The sequence below is a fragment of the Hyla sarda genome, chromosome 2, assembly GCF_029499605.1.
Source record: "Hyla sarda isolate aHylSar1 chromosome 2, aHylSar1.hap1, whole genome shotgun sequence".
NCBI classification, from domain to species: Eukaryota; Metazoa; Chordata; class Amphibia; order Anura; family Hylidae; genus Hyla; species Hyla sarda.
Genome location: NC_079190.1, coordinates 188,919,092 through 188,936,090, shown reverse-complemented (window position 1 = coordinate 188,936,090; position 16,999 = coordinate 188,919,092). Strand labels below are relative to the sequence as shown.

General features: G+C 40.9%; 1 protein-coding gene across 5 annotated transcripts in view; it reads left to right on the top strand.

Moving 5' to 3' along the window:
• AFF3 (ALF transcription elongation factor 3) overlaps positions 1–16,999 on the top strand; it is a 411,319-nt gene that overhangs the window by 207,336 nt on the left and 186,984 nt on the right. The gene's annotated exons all lie outside the window — the stretch shown is intronic.

Genomic DNA, 16,999 nt, shown 5'->3' with positions numbered 1-16,999 from the left:
TCACCTCTCTGGCTGCTGAAGATAGGCGCGGTACAAGGGAGTAGGCAGAAGCAAGGTCGGACGTAGCAGAAGGTCGGGGCAGGCAGCAAGGATCGTAGTCAGGGGCAACGGCAGAAGGTCTGGAAACACAGGCAAGGAACACACAAGGAACGCTTTCACTGGCACTAAGGCAACAAGATCCGGCAAGGGAGTGCAAGGGAAGTGAGGTAATATAGGGAAGTGCACAGGTGAAAACCCTAATTGGAACCACTGCGCCAATCAGCGGCGCAGTGGCCCTTTAAATCGCAGAGACCCGGCGCGCGCGCGCCCTAGGGAGCGGGGCCGCGCGCGCCGGGACAGAACAGACGGGGAGCGAGTCAGGTAGGGGAGCCGGGGTGCGCATCGCGAGCGGGCGCTACCCGCATCGCGAATCGCATCCCGGCTGGCAGCAGGATCGCAGCGCCCCGGGTCAGAGGACGTGACCGGAGCGCTGCAGCGGAGGGAGTGAAGCGAGCGCTCCGGGGAGGAGCGGGGACCCGGAGCGCTCGGCGTAACAGTTATGCTTCACCCACTAGCTCAGAGACAACAGAAAATTAGAGATGATGTCCAAAAGAAATCTGATTTAAAAAAATGTCACATACACGTTAATATAATGGCCAGAAAAGTGCCGCTGCTCTGTACACAACAACATATATTTGACTCATATTTGCTGTATCGTTCATGCCTTTTGTCATTATGTAAGCTATTATTGCAGACGTTAATGTTAAGAGTTTTTAATGGGTAGAAATTTAAAATTATGGGTGAGATTGGTTGAAATTATAAGTTACTATAAGGTGACATCAATACATCATTGAATTGAAGCATTTTAGTGTATAGAATTTGAAAAAATATTATATATAACTGCAGTCAATGGGTCATTCATGAGAGTGGCTGTATTAGCAGTGAGCGCCGTGACCCTCTGTCCCCGTTTGCCGGCGGGGCTGGGATTCGCATTGCGGGATGCGCCCGCATTCGAAATATAGCCCGTCACTCACCATGCTCCGCTGCCGCCTCCTCCTCTGTGTCTCAGCTCTGGCACGCGCGTCCCCGTCTCCATACCCATGTATCCAGACCTTCCCGCTACGTTATTTGACTTCGCACCTTTGCCGCCTGCCTTGACCTTCTGCTACATTTGACTACGCTACTGCCTTATCCTTCGGTACCTCGCCTTGCCCAGCTACCTGTGTGGTCGAGCTGTGTCTGGGGTAGCGACCTGGGTGTCACCTGCCACAACAAGTCCATCCTGCCTTGCGGCAGGCTCTGGTGAAGACCAGTGGCACCTTAAATTCCACTCCCCGATACGGTCAAAGTCATCAGCCACACAGGTAAGAGGATCCACATCCAGCTCCGTAACAGTGCCCTAATAAAGCAAAAGGATAGTGGCTGTTTAAGGCAAGTGTACATTTTACTCTACAACTACTGCACATGTACAGCCTCCTACTGATTCTTTATCTAGATAATTTTGTTTTACCTCTTTATTGTAAATTAATTAGAACAATTAATTGTAGATAGATATAGCAACAATTAAGAGTTCTTTTTGTCTGTAATCATTTTCGAGTACAGGCGGGCCTTTAATAAACTGACCTTTCCCATGTCCTCTACTATAATTTTTAAGAATGTACAAAAAAGAAAGTTGCAACAGCACTCTAGGTCAAAAAATGGAGGCTCTTAGTGCACCTTTGATCAAAATGTGTCCCCCCATCCACCAAGCGGAGGTGGCCTCATATCGGATGGGATGGGATAATTTTTTGGGGTTTAAATGTTTTGTTATTAGGAGATTTTGGTCTCTATATAGGCCAGTAACAATGACCTGCTGTAACCATTTCAGCATCATCTCTTTAATCCTGATACTTAAAAAACACAAATTGTATGCTATTTAAATGATCTATAGCTACCCTACCCCATACATACAATATACACCTGGCACAGAACGCCTGTATGCAATTGAGTTGCTGTAAAAGAACTGCATTCTTTCCCTATCAGAACAATAAAGTCAAGGACAACCTTGCAGAAAGTCTGGATTGAAGTTTATGGAATCCTGACATTAAATATTGCTTTTAGGATGTGTTTTGAATGTTCAGTTTTCTACATAGTTTTAGATTAATGTATTGGAACTAGAGATGAGCGAAGTTAAAGTAAATTCGATTCGTCATGAACTTCTCGGCTCGGCAGTTGATGACTTATCCTGCATAAATGAGTTTAGCTTTCAGGTGCTCCGATGGGCTGGAAAAGGTGGATACAGTCCTAGGAAAGAGTCTCCTAGGACTGTATCCACCTTTTCCAGCCCACGGGGGCACCTGAAAGCTGAACTAATTTATACAGGATCAACTCATCAAGTCATCAACTGCCGAGCCGAGAAGTTCGTGACGAATCGAATTTACTGTAAGTTCGCTCATCTCTAATTGGGACCCATGCACTACAAGAAAATGTCAATGAGGTGCATCAAAAGTGAACTTGGTTTTTATTCACTTTAGATTTAAAAAAGTTGCGGGGAAAGTTGATGAATGCCCGCCAGGACCCATGTCTAATGCCGGATCGTGGTGATTCCCGGCATTAACCACTTAGATCAAAGTTGATCGCCGCTAAAACGAAAGTAAACCATTCCTGGCAGCTCAGTCGGGCTGTTCGGGACCGCTGCGGTGAAATCGCGGCATCCCGAAGAGCTGAGAAGACAGGGGATGGTCCCTACCTGCCTCCATCTCCGTCCGATCAGCGCTTTGTTGCTCCATGCCTGAGATCGAGGCTGGAGCAACAGAGTGCTGATAACACGGATCAATGCTATACTATGGCATAGCATTGAACAGTGTATGCAATCAGAAGATTGCATGTAAATGTGTAAAAAATAGTTTAAAAAAAAAAAGTTAAATGTGATTTAACCCCTTCCCTAATAAAAGTTTGAATCCCCCCCCCCCTTTTCCCATTTAAAAAAAAATGTAAACATAAATGAACATAAACATATGTGGTAAATGTCCGAACTATAAAAATATGATGTTAATTAAACCGTCAATTAAACGTCAATGGCGTAGCCATAGAAAAAATTTCAAAGTTCAAAAAGTCCCATCAAAACAAAAATGGAACCAATAATCACTGAGCAAAAAATGAGCCCTCATATATCCCTGCATATTGAAAAATAAAAACATTATAGGGATCAAAAGATGACAATTTTAAACATACAAATTTTGGTGCATGTACAGTGACTCCCCAACCTACGATGGCCCCGACATATGATAATTTCAACATGCGATGGCCTCTCAGAGGCCATCGCATGTTGAAGGCAGCATCAACATACGATGCTTTTGTATGTCGGGGCCATCGCATAAACGACTATCAGGCAGCGCTGACTGCTTCAGCTGCCGCCAGATAGCCGTTTATGGTGCCCCGTGTGTTCCGGCGATGGTCTCCTACATGTCCTCGGGGCTCCGGAGCATCCTCTTCGGGATCCCCTCCATCGCTGGTGCTCTCCATCGTCGTCATCCCGTCACCGTGCACGTCATCCCGTCATGCAATAGGAGCGGCGTGCGTAGTGACGTGATGGCGGCGACGTGAGAGCGATGTTCTCGGCCAGCAGAGACGTTCGGGAGTGGCGGGGACATCATGGGGATGCGGCGACAGCGATGGAGGGCGACATCCAGGGCATAGGTGACGAGCGGTGACGGTCCGGAGCGGCGGGGACAGGTGAGTACAACTTCTTATACTTTACATTGCACAGATCCCTCAACAAAATTAGGTATCATTGCAACCATATGGAATTACAGAATAAAGATAAGGTGCCATTTTTATCAAAAAGTGCACTGGATAGAATCTGAAGCCCCCAAAATTTACAAAATGGCGATTTTTTGTTTTTTCAAACTTGCCCCACAAATATTTATTTTTTGGTTTCACTGTAGATTTTGTGGTGAAATTATGGATGTCATTACAAAGTAAAATTGGTGGCTAAAGAAAATTTAAAGCGTTATGATTTTTAGAAGGTGAGGAGGAAAAAACAAAAGTGCAAAAATGAAAAATGGCCCGGTCCTTAAGGGGTTAAGGACACAGGGCAGAAATGTACGCTCCTGGTCTATGGAGCACGGAACCCATGATAATGATGGAAATAACCGATAAGGGTGATGTCTGGTATTAACCCTTTGGATGCCACAAGTAAAGTTGATCATGATGTCTAAATGTGTTAAGAACAGTTGCCGGTTAGCTCAGGGGAATCCCTTCCTTCTAGTCCGATTGGGCCGAATCCCTTCCTTCTAGTCCGAGCTATTAAAATAGAATGTTAATGGCGTAAACATATAAAAGTACAGATTTGTGTATTCATATACCAGAAAAATGTAATAAAAAAGTAAAAGTAAAAATCAAAAATGGCACTGAAAAACCCTCATACAGTCCTGTATATGGAAAAATAAAATAGGTATAGGGGTCAGAAAAGGACAATTCTAAGCATAATAATTTTTGTACAAAAAGTTATAACTTTTTAAAAGTAGTAAAATAAAATAAAACCTATATAAATTTAGCATTGTAATAATATTCACCTACAGAAAAAGATAATGAGGGAGATTTATCAAAGTGGTGCAGTTGCCTACCGTGACCAGATTGCTTCTTTTATTTTTTTAGAGGCCTTTTTAAAAATGGAAGAAGCAATCTTATTGGTTCCTGTAGGCAACTGGTCGACTTTTTCTACCAAAAAGTGCACTTCGTAGAAAGGAAAGCCCCAAATGTTACAAAATTGTGTGTTTTTTTTTTCAATATTGTCCCACAGATAATTTTTATTTTATCATAGATTTGGTGGTATAATGAGTGAAGTAATTACAAAGTACAGTTATTGGCGCAAAAAACAAACCCTGCTGTGGGTCTGTAAGTAAAAATAGAAAGTATTATGGCTATTTGAAGACAAAGAGGAAACATATTGCACATATATATTGCACATATATACTTTTATATATTTTTTACATATGTAGAAAGGTGTGCATTGCATCTCTGATAACCATGACCGTTGTTAGCTCTAAGCTGACATTGATTAGTGTTTTGCTCTATGTTGAGAAGATGACATTTGCCGTTTACGATCACCGACATTTATAGCGCTATTAGAGTCCTTTAACAGTTTTCTTTCTGCTACATTATATTGTCTTGCAAGTGAAACAATACTTTCACAGTCTGCTTGTATTTGTATCTGAACAAAAGGTTAAATTAGGTTCACAGGAAAAGAATGATTACTTATTTATATGTTTCATTTACTTATTTATTTCGGTAAGGAAGCAAATACAATTACTGTGTTTACTTTCCATTTCAATGTTGCATTACCATATTTCAAGTCATTGTTTTAGACGTGTAATCACATCTGAAACTATTTCGGAGATCTCGAAAAGATCATTAGCTTGGCACTAATGTAATCTGCTATAAGTGATTGCCCGAAACAAAAAGATCTTCATAATAAACACTGGAGTGCCATTAAAGTCCATTCACCTGAAGGTTCTTTGCGGCTTACATTGACTCTGATATACTGTGGTTATTACTGCCGTACATTGTTTGCAGAGCACAATGACCTAGATTTATCAAAGGTCTGTGCATTTTAGCACTGTTTTCTTTTCATTTATTTCACTGGAAGTGAAAGGACAGACTAAATATCTTCACCTTTTTTTAAAATAATTGCAATTGTATTCTTATAAAATAACTGGATAAACTGTGCTTTTTTGTACAAGGCAAGCAATAATCACATGAAAAATATTTTTGTTTATTTAGAAAAGAAACTTATTTTTCATGGTTCATTCTACAGAACACATTATCAAACGGCGTTGAACTTTTTTTTTTTTTTGCTGAGCCCCACCATCCATAACATGGTAATATTAAAAATACCTACAACTTGAGGATACCAGACTTAATATCAGTTGTCCAGCACAGTTTGCCTCCGGCGTGCACCGGAGAAAAACAGATGCTAAAACTGATCTGTTCATTTAAATGGGACAATTCACAAATATCCAGCGTCTCAACTTTGACGCCGGATGGTTGGATATGTTGGAAGGCACCGAACCGGGGAACGGAGCTTGCTGCATTACCCTATCCGCCATCCAGAAACAATGGACCCCGGATTCCATACAACTGATGACAACTTGTCATCAGTTACGGCATCAGCTGCGTCCAGATCTAGGCTGAGTTCACCTATGCCAGATGCTGGACATATGTGAACCCAGCCTTAAAGAACCTATTAGATTGCCTCATTTTCTCTGTTTGGGAGATCACCTTGTGTAGTAGGGCCCTAACAATTTGAGTAACACTGTATTTTTTATGGGAGCAACATTATTGCATTTATAAAGTAAAATAAGCAGATCAGATTGCTGACAGCGATCTTCAAGTAATATGTTGGTGGTGCAACTCTGTACTACCATAATTAATAAGGCTTGGAGCAGTGCCGATTAAACATTCTCTATAACATTTTGGCTAATATCATAAACCAGCATGCACTTAGAGATATCTGCCCTCTTGGTATACTTGTTATTTAAGATTTTTACAAATATTGCATCTTATATGACTGTTTTAACATTTCTATTGACATATTAATCTATGGGTTAGGCTCTGATTTCCCTCCATTCTTTTCAGTATACCATTATGGTAAATATCAAATGTCCACTTGTAGTACTTAGGATGCAGCTCATTGTTTGATACGATTATAGACTGTCTATGACATTTTTGACACTATAGCACTAGTTTTTAGCTAGTTACTAGCTATTTTGTGTGTTGCTTTATACCACTTTATATCAATATTAGTAAGCACTTAAATCAGTATGAAGCAACACACAAGAGCTCAGCTTTTATTTCTTATAATGCTTAGGTAAAATGAAAGCTGGGTTCTGATCGGTTGCTACAGGCAACAAAGACAGCTTTTCTTTTTAGGGACCCCATCTCATCCAGATATTGACTGAGTGGTCTATGACTGTTCAGCTCAAGGAGGCCATCTTATAGGTTGGGACCATTGTTGTGGAGCACTCTGCAGGGAGAAGCAGTGTCCATAGACGAGAGAGGGGTGGGGGGGAGGCACATCGGTCGGACCCAGGAGATCATACACTTATCACTTATCCATGTCGATAGGTGATAAGTTTATATAAGTGGGAGTACCCCTTTTAGCTCAAAAGGGAAACATTGAAAAGTGTACATTTACTAGGAAGACACACATATTGCATACCATTCTGGTGTCCTACAGAACACATGATGTAAATGTAAAGCACAATTTCATAAGCTGTTCTTGTACATGTGACCTAATGCATTTTATGTATTAACTATGTTGCATTAACCTATCAACATATCTGTCCATATATTTTGGTGTGTTGTGTCTTTTTTGGCCCATACATGTATTTTAATGTGGAGCTTATAAAGGTTAGCTTTTACATGGAAGTATTTTTTGCAGATTTTTGTTTTAATCAACCAAGGATATAACAGAATCACTTGTCAATTTGTAAAGTATAAAAGAATCACAATCTTTATTATGACCAATTAATAATAAGATGCCTGTAACTTAGCATTAATTGAACTACAGATTGGGAAGAAAATAGGGATAGTAATGAGGATATGAATAATGAATGGGGCATATGGACCTCTGTGTCGAGAAACCACTGGAATAGCACAAAGCAGGAAATGCTTAGGAAATGTTCCTACAACTACTTGTATAGGAAACCAGCTAAGTGATACCTAATCTAGAAATGCCATATTCATGCGGGTTTCTCACTGCCATTTAAAGGGGTTATCCACCATAAGGTGATTTTAGTACGTACCTGGCAGACAGTAATAGACATGCTTAGGAAGGATCTGCGCTTGTCTTGGGGCTAAATGGCTGTCATGAGATTACCATAAAACTGTGGCTAGCTTTTTGTGAACTGGTATTTCCTGCTTGACTTTTCTTTTTTTACTACAAATCCCACAATTCCATTTTCATCCCTCCCACACATCAGCCACCCCACCCATTGAGACTAAAGACCTGTGGTTTTCAATCAGGGTGCCTACAGCTGTTGCAGATTGATCTCTCTCCCACCAAGCGATCACTCCCCCCATTGAAGCAGACATGCTCCTTGTCATCAGCTGACTAGTGAGTCAGGTCTCAGCCGCATTGCAAGCTGGGAAAAATCTGAGACAACAGTCATTTTGTATGCTGTTAAAAATAAATTTTGGGGTGAAAATCACAGAAGAATTGTGAGAAAACCGTTACACACAGGTACAGACACTATATTATGAACTACACTAACTTTACAGCCCCTGTAGCATAGTCAAATAAAAAAAATTCTTGGAATACCCCTTTAAGCCTATGCCATGAAAACACCACATAAATGCAAGCATGAAGGCAGAAAATAGAGAAAATCTTGGCTTCATAAAAATCTCTAATAGAGCATATGGATAGAGGTTGTTCATGGCAGACATTTTCTTTATAGAAATTCTCCAGCTAAATTTATTTTATTTTAAAATGTTCTTGTTATTTCAAAGATTTTAAAAGTTTGCATGGTTTTGTTAAATTAACCCTTCAGAGTGGCAAAGAGGTGATTTTAGTGATCTAACTGCTATTAAGCTCCCAAGAGACCAGTAGCACACACAGGGTTACTTTCTTACTTATCTGGCCAATCACAGTACAGTACCTACTTGTCTTTGCCATGTTATAATGTAGTGCTGGCAAAAGTACCCCGGACCGATTAGGCTGACAATGTGCTGGGACGATCATTGATAGAGTACAGTACTATGGATAGAATATGGTTACTTATTCAATGGCTATGCAAGGTGATATATGAGTAGAAAGAAAAATACAGCAGCACCAACAACAGCAGCTAGGAAGGGGGTACACTAAGCACTGAGCTGCTGCTGACAACAAGCCTATAGACTAAAAGGAGAAGAGAGGCAAAGATTGGTTAAAGGAGGCAGCACTGTGTACATACAGAAGCAACACATAAAGAAAGGGGTTACATTAAGTGCTAAACTGTCAATGCTGCTGCTTAGATGATAAGAAAATTTTGATTTACCTTTTAGGGACAGTGCAGATCCTCTGGCAAACAGACACAGCTGGCAAGTACATATTCTTTATCTCTCTCTCCTTCTCTCAAGCTTAAACAAAGCCAGAAGTGGATCCATCCTTTATATTTATCATTCTAAAAAAAAACTATGGGGTTTATTTACTAACGTGATCCCGACTCTGTTTTGTCTGGTTTTGCACCCAAATTGTGTCACGCGTTCCCTCTATTTTACAAGGAAAACCCAAAAAGGGGGCATGGCCACATGAGAAAGTGGGCGTGGTCCCGACAAAAGGGGCATGTCCCCGACAGTTTTGAAAAATCCCAAGGTATTTACTATGGTTTCCACAAAAAACGTGGTGGATTTGAGCTGAGAAAAACCAGACAGATCAGAACAGTTGTAAAAAAAAGCAAAACGTAGGGAAAAGTGCAAAATGTAGGGAAACTTGCGGGCATCCTGATCTGTTTGGTGGCCTGCGCCCCCCACCAGGTGTGTGCCCCCTGCGGGGGCCTGGTTCACCATATGGTAGGTACACCACTGCCTCCACGGATTTTACCAAAGAAAAGGCACTTACCCCATAACCAAAGTTATACTCAACTCAACAGAGGCAGCTGCCTGCTCCTATCCAAGCAGTGGTTGTCAAACTTGTTATCATCTGCCAATGAACTTGTATGGATTAAGTCTTTCTCTGTCCTAACAGCAGCCTTTGTCAAAGTGATCCTTAGCATAATGTATTAGCATTGAGCATTATGCTAATACATTATAGGCCTGATTTATTTAGGCTTTTCCAAGTAGATTTTGTAGGGTTTTTTTTTTTGTGTTGCATGTGCCATGAGCCAGAATTTCCTAAAAACAAAAAAACCCTACTAACTCTACACTTTACTCAAAAAGTGTGGCCGCCGGGGAAAGGGGCAGGCATGGCCACTGCAAAGTTTTGAAAAATCATAACAAATTTACTAATATTCCCACATAAAATGTGGTGGATTTCAGCCCTGGAAAACCCGACAGTTGTAGGGAAAATTTGTAAATAGAATCAAAAAAATACCCATTGGGCAAAAAAACTAAAAGAAAACTACACTCTACTCTTAGTATATGAGGGCCTATATGTTTAAAATACACATTTAAAACAATGTCTTAAAGCATGACTCTCACCCTAAAGTAATATTTGATATGTCACACAGATATGTCAAAAGCTTTGAGCAGTTGGGTTTGGGTGTTCAGACCCAACCAAGTGCTAGAAATAGCTGGGAGAAGTGCAAGTCTGAGCACTTTACTCCCCGACTCCCTATTTTTGTCTTGTTTCATTAGTCAGTCTCTATTTTAATTCTATGCAATATGTCTGGATAGCAATGAGCTGGAGAATAAAGCCCTCAGCGTTGCATGTCTCCTGTCTCTACATAGCAATCTGTGGTGGTCTGAACACTCAGACCCAGACCGATCCAAGGTGTGACATGTGAAATGTTTTTTTTAAAGGGACAGGGACACTTTAATGGGATCAAATACAAAGGTAATAAAGATCTTAATTAAAAAGAAGTCAGTTAAAATATTTTAAGGGTTAAGATCTTGTAATGGGCTCAGAAATAATGTATGATCCACAATCTGTATCTTCATACTCACTGCCGTACTTAACTGCACATTACAAACAACACATAAGACACATTTCCGAACCATAAGCAGCTGTATTGTGTAGTGTATTGAATAGGTTAAAACTCTCTTATAGAAGTAAAGGGAATTATGCATTTTCCTCAAAGAAATTGGACAATTTGGAACACTAGACTAGTAATGACAGACCAGCATGAGGGTAAAAATTATAAATCAAAAGGTTCTCTGCAGGGAAGAAGGGAGAGAAAATAGAAATCTGTGAACATCGTCATATTGACTTATTTTCCAATGCAACTTACCAACAGAATAGAATCACAATACACCAGCACCATTTGGCCTTTGTCATGTTCTCTGGTACTGAACACCCACTGTGAGGTAAATAAAAGCCCTGCATATGAACTATTTCTATGATGTGAGCTAGACAAGAGCCATTACAATTGCTTCAGCAACTGGTGTAGTTGATCAAACAAAAGTAAAATATTTAATGAAAGCCAAAAGTAATTATATAAACAGCAGGAGGATCATAAATAGCATTTCTGTGCCATGTCATCCAAATGTATGTGTACATGATGAAACATAATTATTGTAGGACTGTTCCCTAACACATTGTCAGAGCCCGCCTTGATCACACCTATACGCTAGTACTTATTGAAATAGTGAGCAGGCTGCATTTAGTTTAAGAGCCATTAAAACAAAATTCTCAAAAAGATATGGATCCCAATGTTTTGGTTTTATGGTGTTTGGTAAATGGTTACAATTAAAGTTGAATAAACTAAAAAAATTGCTTCGAAGTATTGTGTAATGATTTGACCCAGTTTTGCTTAAAGGGTTAAACGTTTCTAGGCTCTGACTAAGCTTGTGGTTGCTGTGGTGACACCCTAGCTAATCTAGAGTTGTGGACATCTCGCCTCTTTGAGTCCACATCCTTCAGCCTAGATATTTAAGCTCTCAGTTGTCGCTTAGACTTTGCCTGTGAAAGAGGTTCTGTCTGAAGCTAGAATTTACCTGTATCTGATCCTGTTTACTCGTTTTTGTGATTTCTGCACTGTATTAGGTTTTCCCTTTGATACTTGATTCTGTGCTTTTGCTGTCCTCTTGGCTCTCTGATTTGGCTCGCTGTTTGCTTAGATAAGGAAAATCTTTGTTAGTTTGTCTTCTTGGTAGTAATATATTTAATGCGTGCTTATCTATTGTGTTCTGACTGTTTTTCCCTGGTTCTGTAGTTTGTTATTTTGATCTGTGACAACCTTGCACTTATTTATAGTAGGGTTTGTCTTCAAGTCAAGGAGGCACAGTTTAGGGTAATTATGCAATAGGTAGGGACAGGGGCTCTGGGTAGAACTAGAGAGCACTGTATCCCTGCCCATACGGTACAAGTAGTATGAATATTTTCAAAAAATTTGTTTCTGAGAAAATAAGGATGAGGTAAAGACAAAAATTTTCAATAACCCTAAAATTCATGTAAAACACTTCCTAAGAGTACAAATACTTTTGAAGTGGTTTTAAGGCTAAATTATTTTCAAGTAATGGCAATATGTACTGGTAACCCATGGTAACTAACATCTTTTAAAACACATTGCACTAGTACATTTTGTGTGCTTTTTATCATTAAATCAAGATGCAAAAATAATTCCTTTCTGTTGGCAGTTGCCTTCCAGTGTTAAAATGCATAAGGTATCAGAGGAAGAATCTATGACTTTTTCCAAGCAGTCTAAAAATGATCCTTTTTTTGAAAGTGAAAGAGATTTTGGTGGACATTTATTAAGCTATTTAGAGCCTTTTTTTTTTATTATTCCGGGTGAACAAAATGTCGCAACGAAGAATTTTTTGTGCAACTTTTGTGGGTAAACAAAAAAAAATGTTGCAATTAGCCTTACCTAAGCAATTTTCAGTTTTCACTTTGCAGTGGTCACGTATTTATGATGGAAGTCGCACATAGGCAAAAAAAAGTCACAAACCCCTTACAAAAAGTCGCAAGTCTGCTCCAGGTCTCACCTGAAGTACAAAACTCCCATACGTGAGAAAATTTAAAAAGTCTAAAAATAAAAATTTCACAAAAGTCTCAGCTGCGATTTTTTGTTTTGCTCATGTGCTCCAAATTTTTCAACCCCCTGTGATGATAAATATGTAGCACATACGCAAAACTAAAGAAAAAAAATGACTTCAGCACTTGCTTAACAAAGCAAACAATGATAAATGTCCCCCTTTGTGTCTGGTAAGTGAAGATGCAGTGGCTTTTTACAAGCTTTCCAAAAATATCCCTTTTCGTATATAGCAACAGGATTGGTGTTTGGCCTTTTTACTTGTGAAAGTAGCAGCATTGGTGGTGGTAGACGTAGCTGTATCAGAAACAATACAGTGTAAACTAGGAAAGTACAGTATAGAGGGATCTCTGCATATGTGGGCCCGGTAGTAGGCAGCATCAGGTGTTGTGGACTGGTTGTAGTTGTAGCCATTTGAAAGCAGGCTGATGGACTGGTGGTAGTTGTAGTGAGAAGACTGCAGGTGGTGGACTGGTGGTAGTTGTAGTGAGAAGACTGCAGGTGGTGGACTGGTGGAAGTTGTAGTGAGAAGACTGCAGGTGGTGGACTGGTGGTAGTTGTAGTGAGAAGACTGCAGGTGGTGGACTGGTGGAAGTTGTAGTGAGAAGACTGCAGGTGGTGAACTGGTGGTAGTTGTAGTGAGAAGACTGCAGGTGGTGGACTGGTGGAAGTTGTAGTGAGAAGACTGCAGGTGGTGGACTGGTGGTAGTTGTAGTGAGAAGACTGCAGGTGGTGGACTGGTGGAAGTTGTAGTGAGAAGACTGCAGGTGGTGGACTGCAGTTAGTAGAAGCCTGTAGACAACAGGAGTAATGGTAGTACCAGTGAGTCGACAGCAGGGGTGGTGGTAGTAGCAACCAGTCAACACCGTCAATGGCAGTGGCCATTGTGGCATCATGCACAGGAGTCTCAGTGATTTATGCTTGTTTGATTTTAACAAACATGAGATTTTCCACTTTGTTGGCAGACAGTCTTGTTCCCTTCGGAGTGACGACACCCCCTGTCTCGCTGAATACTCTCACTGATGCTACACTGAAGGGTGGAAAAGACAGACCACTACTGCAAACAGGGCAAGTTCCAGTCAATGGTCCAGAAATCCATGGGGTCTGTGCTTCATGCTCATGCAGGTTTTTTGGATGCATGTGTCACATAAACTGGCACTGTTAAGTCAGCAACAATTAAACAGAGGGGGGAATATTTAAAACTGAAATTGCCTTTTTTTTGTGTACACTCCATCAGTTTTGTTCAAAAACTGGTGGATCATACATTTTTAAAATTTTAAAAAGTAGAGTGGCCTCAGAAAAAGCTTATACAGTGGTCCCTCAACATACGATGGTAATCCGTTCCAAACGGACCATCGTTTGTTGAAACCATCGCATGTTGAGGGATCCGTGCAATGTAAAGTATAGGACAGTGGTCTACAACCTGCGGACCTCCAGATATTGCAAACTACAACACCCAGCAAGCCCGGACAGCCAACGGCTGTCCGGGCATGCTGGGAGTTGTAGTTTTGCAACATCTGGAGGTCCGCAGGTTGAAGACCACTGTTAGAGGAAATTGTACTCACCTGTCCCAGCCGCTCTGGACCGTCACCGCTCCCCGGAATGTCACCGTCCATCGCTGTCACCGTGTCCCCGAGGTGTCCCCGATGCTCCGGCAAGGCCTCTGCTTCCCCGGCATCCTCTCTCTCCGTCGCCACCATCACATTGCTACGCACGCCGCTCCTATTGGATAACTGGACGGCATGCACAGCGACGTGATGACGTCGATGGAGAGCGCCGACGATGCAGAAGATCCCGAAGAGGACGCGCCGGAGCCCCGAGGACAGGTGAGTGATCGTCAGCTGACCACACGGGGCACTGTAAACGGCTATCCGGTGGCAGCTGAAGCAGTCAGCGCTGCCGGATAGCCGTTTATGCGATGGCCCCGACATACAAAAGCATCGTATGTTGATGCTGCCTTCAACATGCGATCGTCTCTGAGAGGCCATCGTATGTTGAAATGATCGTATGTCGGGGCCATCGTAGGTCGAGGGGTCACTGTATTGTGGGCCAAAGGCTTAGCTGAGCACATTGTAAACTGCCAGATTTTCAAACAGCCTTTTAAAATCCTGGTCACATTTTTCGATTTTAAATATGTTCCCCATTGTGTTTTCTGAACTTACCAACTATACATGTGCTGCATAAAATGGAAAAGTGCCTGGTATAATTGTAAATGGAAATTTATTCCTGGTATAATTTCCGAATTAACCTGCACATGTGTACTGCACTTGAGTTATAACAGTATTTCTTACCACAATGTTACCTCTGCACACTCAGCAGTACTGCTTCCTAGTGGCGGGTTCAGATCATCCGCTTCTTCATGAAACATACGCAGGCTAGTAGTTAGTCTGAAAAAAAAAGGTGTTTAGCGTATTTGTTTTGAAATGATCATTTACTTATTCTTTTAAAAGAAGTAAAGATAGTGGTTGACTATAAGAATTGTAAGAAATTGTTTAGAGGTAAATGAGTGGGAGTGCTTTATGGACTGTATTAGTATATGCAGCATTGTTCATGCTCACTGAGTTCATAACAATATATTGTACCTAAAGTATATAGAACAAAGCAAATTATGCATGAAAAATATGCTGTGTGAATATAGCCTTAGATAGGTTTGGGTATACAGTCATGGCCGTAAATGTTGGCACCCCTGAAATTTTTAAAGAAAATGAAGTATTTCTCACAGAAAAGGATTGCAGTAACACATGTTTTGCTATACACATGTTTATTCCCTTTGTGTGTATTAGAACTAAACCAAAAAAGGGAGGAAAAAAAACAAATTGGACATAATGTCACACCAAACTCCAAAAATGGGCTGGACAAAATTATTGGCACCCTTCCAAAATTGTGGCAAAAGAAGATTGTTTCAAGCATTTGATGCTCCTTTAAATTCACCTGGGGCAAGTAACAGGTGTGGACAATATAAAAATCACACCTGAAAGCAGATAAAAAGGAGAGCAGTTCACTTAGTCTTTGCATTGTGTGTCTGTGTGTGCCCCACTAAGCATGGACAACAGAAAGAGGAGAAGAGAACTGTCTGAGGACCAAAATTGTGGAAAAATATCAACAATGTCAAGGTTACAAGTCCATCTCCATAGATCTAGATATGCCTTTGTCCACAGTGCGCAACATCATCAAGAAGTTTGCAACCCATGGCACTGTAGCTAATCTCCCTGGGCATGGACGGAAGAGAAAAATTAATGAAATGTATCAACGCAGGATAGTCTGGATGGTGGGTAAGCAGCCCCAAACAAGTTCCAAAGATAATCAAGCTGTCCTGCAGGCTCAGGAAGCATCGGTGTCAGCACAAACTATCAGTTGACATTTAAATGAAATGAAACGCTATGGCAGGAAACCCAGGAGGACCCCACTGCTGACACAGAGACATAAATAAGCAAGACTACATTGTGCCAAAATAAACTTGAGTAAATCAAAATCATTCTGGGAAAACATCTTGTGGACAGATGAGACCAAGATAAAGCTTTTTGGTAAAGTACATCCTTCTACTGTTTACCGAAAACAGAATGAGGCCTACAAAGAAAAGAATACAGTACCTACAGTGAAATATGGTGGAGGTTCAATGATGTTTTGGGGTTGTTTTGCTGCCTCTGGCTCTGGGTGCCTTGAATGTGTGCAAGGCATGATGAAATCTGAGGATAACCAATGGATTTTGGGTCTCACTGTACAGCCCAGTGTCAGAAAGCTGGGTTTGCATCCAAGATCTTGGGTCTTCTAGCAAGACAATGACCCCAAACATATGTCAAAAAGCGCTGGATGGCAACAAAGCGCTGGAGAATTCTGAAGTGGCCAGCAATGAGTTCAGATCTAAATCCCATTGAACACCTGTGGAGAGTTCTTAAAATTGCTGTTGGGAAAAGGCGCCCTTCCAATAAGAGAGACCTGGAGTGGTCCAACATTCCGGCTGAGAGGTGTAAGAAGCTTATTGATGGTTATAGAAAGCGACTGATTTCAGTTATTTTTTTCCAAAGGGTGTGCAACCAAATATTAAGTTAAGGGTGACAGTAATTTTGTCCAGCCCATGTTTTGGGGTTTGGTGTGACATTATGTCCAATTTGCTTTTTTCCCTCCTTTTTCAGGGGTGCCAACATTTACGGCCATTACTGTAAATTAATTGTATGATGATGATGTTAAAATAATAATAATATTAACTGTTGCCTTGCAGCACTGGGGTCTTATGTTCAAATCCCATCAAGGACAACATCCTAAGGGGGGGAGGGGTCATTTATCAAAGGATTAAGAGCTCTTTTTTTCTTCTTCTTACAAAAGTAGCACAAAAAGCCACATTAGCACCTAAGCAAATTTTTGTGCGACTT